Below are 6,000 nucleotides of genomic sequence, written 5' to 3' on the forward strand. Positions count from 1 at the left end.
CATCATGTTGCTCCAATACAAATGATGCACCAGTGATTTCAGTAAACGAATAAGTATGCACTATATCGGGTAGAATGTACTCTTCAGCTCGGTTAATTTGAGTTGGTCTTAGCCATGAGAACATAATGTCTCAGAACCAGGAACAAACAGATCAGAACAAAGTATCATATATATATATTTATAATGTTTATTTCCAATCAAGTGAACCCTGAATACCGTGCCAGACCAACCTGTACTGTCTGGTACTTCCTCTCTATGGCATACCAAGTCTTTTCAAAGAAGACTGTATCAAGGGTTCCTATCAAGATATATCTTTAATGCACCAGAGCCTGACTATTTCAGAGCCCAATAAATAAGAGATCATGCAGCTATTGATATGAGACAGAACTGAGACTGCAGTCCTCCTGGGACATTGTCTCTAACTCTGAGACATCTCATCTAACCCTGAAACATCTCATCAAGCTTCTTCCATGAAGATTGGAATCCTTTGCATTGCTGTTCTTTCATCGATGCTCTTGGCCTCTCCAGGTAAGCCATAGGTCAAAATCCAAAAACATTAAATCTACATAAGCCGATTGGTGGAAAGTGTGCAGGGCCAGATGCGAGAGAGAAAACCATTCAGCTAGTGGAGTGGGAGCAATGAATGCACAGGAGCCACCATGCCATACAGGAAGGAAGCTCCACTCTCTCCTCTCTTGCCACTGCCTGTGCTACTGGTTTGTAGTTTAAATCCCTTGAGCACCCCAACGTTAGGGCAGCCAGGAGATGGGCAAGGGCGACCTAGTTGTCCCCTCCCACTAACAGTGCCATCAGGTTTGGGGGTCTAGCCAGGATCGAGGGGTGTGGCTGGTGGCATCTTGGCATCACCTTGAATAGCACAAGCCCTTGAGCTGGCCTTGAATGTACCTCTGGGTTGCTCCTGCCTCTCTGCCTCTGCTTAGTGCCACCACCAGCTCGGGCCATTTCAAATCAATCTTTCTTTCTTTCTTTCTGCTGCTGGAAGCCACAGACAGGAGTTGGGGGCGTGCCCTCTCACCTGCCATTACTCCCCAGCAACTGGAACTCAGAGGCATCCTGCCTTTGAGGCTGGAGGTGGCCCACAGCCCCCCGACTAGTAGCCATTGATAGACCTCTCCTCCATGAAGTCATCCAAACCCCTCTTCAAGCCTTCCAGGTTGTTGACTGTCACCACATCCCATGGCAGAGAATTCCACAAGTGGATCATGTGTTGTGTGAAAAAGTACTTCCATTTGCTGGTCCTAGATTTCCTGGCAATCAATTTCATGGGATGACCCCTGGTTCTAATATTATGGAAGAGGGAGAAGAATTTCTCTCTCTCCACTTTCTCCACACCATGCATTTTCTTTATTTATTTATTTATTTATTTATTTATTTATTTATTTATATACCGCCTTTCGTTAAAAAGATAACCCCAAGGCGGTTTACAAAAGTTAAAAACATACAATAAAAAGACAATAAAAACATCATGTTAAAAATATAAAAACATAAAAACAGGCATAAAAACAATACAACAAATAAAAACACAAAGAAGCTGCAGTAGAAAACGATCATGTAAAAGCCTGGGTAAAAAGCCAAGTCTTTAAAAGCTTTCTAAAAGCCGTGATGGAGTCCGAGGAACGAATGGCCACTGGGAGAGCATTCCAGAGTCTGGGGGCAGCAACAGAGAAGGCCCTGTCCCGAGTGCACGACAGCCGGGCCTCCCTCATTGTCGGCACCCGGAGCAGGGCCCCCTCAGATGTCCTTGTCAAGCGGGCAGCAACCCGTGGGAGCAGGCGGTCCCTCAGATACCCTGGGCCCAAACCGTTTAGGGCTTTAAAGGTCAAAACCAGCACCTTGAATTGGACCCGGAAACGAACCGGCAGCCAGTGCAGCTCTTTCAAAATGGGGGTGATATGTTCCCAACGGGCAGCTCCGGATAAAACCCTCACTGCCGCGTTTTGCACTAGCTGCAGTTTCCAGATATTCTTCAAGGGCAGCCCCACGTAGAGCGCGTTACAGTAATCCAGCCGCGACGTGACTAAGGCGTGGGTAACCGTGGCCAGATCTGCCTTCTCGAGAAAGGGACGCAGCTGGCGCACCAGCCGAAGCCGTGCAAAGGCACCCCTGGCCACCGCCTCCACCTGAGCTTCCAAAAGCAGAGCCGGGTCCAGTAGTACCCCCAAGCTGCGTACTTGCTCCTTCAAGGGGAGTGCAACCCCATCCAGAACCGGTAAAATCTCCTCATCCCGATTGGCTCTCCTACTGACCAACAGTACCTCCGTCTTATCCGGATTCAATTTCAGTTTGTTAGCCCACATCCAACCCATCACGGCCTCCAGCCCCCGATTCAGGACATCCACCGCCTCCCTAGGATCAGATGACAAGGAGAGATAGAGCTGAGTGTCATCCGCATATTGCTGACAACTCAGTCCAAATCTCCGGATGACCTCTCCCAGCGGCTTCATGTAGATGTTAAACAGCATGGGGGACAAGACCGATCCCTGCGGGACCCCACAGGCCAACGGCCACGGGGCCGAGCAGTAGTCCCCCAGCACCACCTTCTGAACCCTCCCCTCAAGAAAGGACCGAAACCACTGCAACGCAGTGCCTCCGATTCCCATACTCGAGAGGCGGCCCAGAAGGATACCATGGTCGATGGTATCGAATGCCGCCGAGAGGTCCAGCAGAACCAACAGGGACGCACTCCCCCTGTCTAGTTCCCGGCGTAGGTCATCCACTAGGGCGACCAAGGCAGTCTCAGTCCCATACCCGGGGCGGAAGCCAGATTGAAAAGGGTCCAGATAATCCGTATCATCCAAGACCCTCTGCAGCTGGGACGCCACCACACGCTCCATCACCTTGCCCAAAAAGGGGAGGTTAGACACAGGTCTATAGTTGTCCAGGCTGGAGGGATCAAGGGAGGGCTTTTTTAATAGAGGTCTTACCACCGCCTCCTTAAGGCACGATGGCATCCTGCCCTCCCTTAATGAAGCATTAACGATCACCTCCAGCCATCTACCTGTCCCCTCCCTGGCAGCTTTTATTAGCCATGAAGGGCAAGGGTCAAGAGCGCACGAAGTCGCCCGCACACTGCACAGGATCTTGTCCACATCCTCAGGCCGCACCAACTGAAAAGAATCCAACACAATGGGACCAGATGGTACCAAAGGCACGTCTGCCGGAACTGCCAAAACTCTGGAGTCCAGGTCAGCACGGATGCAAGCGACTTTATCTGCAAAGCGACAGGCAAACCGATCACAAAGAGCTGTAGATGGCTCCTCCCCCATTGTCTGGGGGGATGTGTGGAGCAAGGTTTTCACCACACGAAACAGCTCTGTTTGTCTGCACTGAGCAGACGCAATGGAGGCGGAGAAAAAGCATTTCTTCGCCGCCCCCACCACCACGGCATAGTCCCTAAAATGGGCTCTAGCCCGTGTTCGGTCGGATTCGTGACGACTCTTCCTCCAGCGTCGCTCCAGCCGTCGCCCGAGTTGCTTCATCGCCCTAAGCTCCGAGGAAAACCAAGGAGCCGAACGGGCTCCACCAAGCCGGAGAGGGCGCTTGGGGGCAACCGTGTCAACAGCCCGGGCCATCTCTCCATTCCAGAGATCAACCAAGGCCTCGACAGGGTCACCAGCTCTAGACACTGGAAACTCCCCGAGGGCCGTCTGAAATCCAAGCGGATCCATAAGCCTCCGGGGGCGGACAATCTTAATCGGCCCACCACCCCTGCAGAGGGTAGACGGAGCAGTCAAACTAAACCCCACCAGGTGATGATCTGTCCATGACAAGGGAGTGGTCTCAAATTCCCCCACCTCCAGATCATTTATTTCCCGGTCGGCAAAAACCAGATCCAGAGTGTGTCCCGCCACATGGGTAGGGCCCGATACCAATTGAGACAGGCCCATGGTTGCCATGGAGGCCATGAAATCCTGAGCCGCACCCACTAGGGGAGCCTCAGCGTGGACATTGAAATCCCCCAAAACAATAAGCCTGGGGGAACCCAAAGCCACCTCCGAGACCACCCCCGCCAGCTCAGGTAGGGAGACTGAAGTGCAGCGGGGTGGTCGGTACACCAGCAGAATCCCCAGCCTATCTCGGAGGCCCACCCTCAAGGACAAACACTCAAAATTCTGAGATTGCCTGACCGGGCACCTGGAAACGGGAAGAGTCTCACGAAAGATGACTGCAACGCCTCCTCCCCAACCCTCGAGGCGGGGCTGCTGCACGATCTGGAAACCTGGAGGACAAAGCTGAGAGAGACCAACCCCGCCCAGCGGATCCAACCAGGTCTCCGTCACGCATACCAGGTCAGCATGCTCATCCACAATCAGATCGTGGATAAGAGATGTTTTTGTGTTAACTGACCTGGCATTCAGCAGCAGCACCCTAATCCTCGAAGGAGTGTTCCCAGAGCTCCCTAGGGTCAGAGGGTTGGGAGAAGGGCCGGAAAAAGGAACAGGCCTCAATTGCCTGGACCGATTTCCCCTGTAACGGCCTGCCGAACTCCCACCGCCATACCAACCTCTGCCCGCTACCCATGATATTGCCACCCCCACTCCAGACCCACTTTTTCGCTCCCCCAGGCACATCTCCCCAGAATAAACCACCACGGCTTCTTGGCTTAATAAAAAAACCAAGACCAGACTTGCGTGATCTCCTGCTAGCTTCTTGATTGTGGGAAGACAGTTCTTCAGGGCAGAAGGAAAAGATCTTCAGGGCCCCAGGCAGCTCACCCCACGGCTGAGAGCCACAAGGACGAGAGCCCTTGTGCTCTCGCCCTTCGGCTCACGCCAAGAGGCTCATGCCCCTGGCCCAGCCTGAGCTTCAAAGCAGCAGAGTCAGCCCCATAGATGGAACACACCTGAAGAAAGGTAGGGCAGAAGCAGAAACACAGTCACTGCCAGCCCAAGATCTTCCCTCTTCCCTTCCTCAGGCCCTGGCCCAGCCTGAGCTTCAAAGCAGCAGAGTCAGCCCCATAGATGGAACACACCTGAAGAAAGGTAGGGCAGAAGCAGAAACACAGTCACTGCCAGCCCAAGATCTTCCCTCTTCCTTCCTCAGGCCCTGGCCCAGCCTGAGCTTTAAAGCAGCAGAGTCAGCCCCATAGATGGAACACACCTGAAGAAAGGTAGGGCAGAAGCAGAAACACAGTCACTGCCAGCCCAAGAACCATGATTTTATAGACCTCTATCATGTCTCCCCGCAGTCGTCTTTTTTCTAAACTAAAAAGCCCCAGGTGTTGTAGTCTTGTCTCATAAGAAAGGTGCTCTAGGCCCCTGATCATCTTGGTTGCCCTCTTCTGTACCTTCTCCAGTTCAATAATGTCCTTTTTAAGATGTGGTGACTAGAATTGTACACAGTACTCTGGAGCGAAGTGACTCTCCTAATTTCCCCCCTCAGCTTTCTTTTCACCATACTCCTCATTTTGGAGAAGTTTCCCCTTCTGAAATTTAAAATGTCTGTGTTTGACATCCTTGGTGATTTTCTCCCCGCATGTATGCTGAATTTGATGGCACTGTGGTCACTGTTCCCTAAAGGGTCAATTACACTGACATCATGCACCAGGTCCTGGGTGTCACTCAGAATTAGATCCAAGGTTGCCTTCTCTCTGGTTGGTTCCATGACCAACTGTTCTAGGGTACAGTCATTTAGCGTATCTAGAAATTTGACCTCTTTGTCCTGACTTGAATGTGAATTTACCCAGTCTATGTGTGGGTAATTGAAATCACCCATAATTACAGCCCTGCCTCTCCTTGACGCCTCCCTGATTTCCTCCTGCAACTCCCAGTCACTGTCGGCATTATGATCCAGAGGGCGATAGTACGTCCCCAGTAGCACGTTCCCTTTCCAGCCTTGTATAGTCACCCACAGGGTTTCTGTGGAGGACTCCAGTCCACCTAGGTTTTCTAGCTTATTAGATTCCACCCCTTCTTTAACATACAGTGCTACCCCTCCTCCAAGGCGCCCCTCCCTGTCCTTTCTGTAGAGTTTATACCT

This window comes from Hemicordylus capensis, chromosome 1 (genome assembly GCF_027244095.1).
Source record: "Hemicordylus capensis ecotype Gifberg chromosome 1, rHemCap1.1.pri, whole genome shotgun sequence".
Lineage (NCBI taxonomy): Eukaryota > Metazoa > Chordata > Lepidosauria > Squamata > Cordylidae > Hemicordylus > Hemicordylus capensis.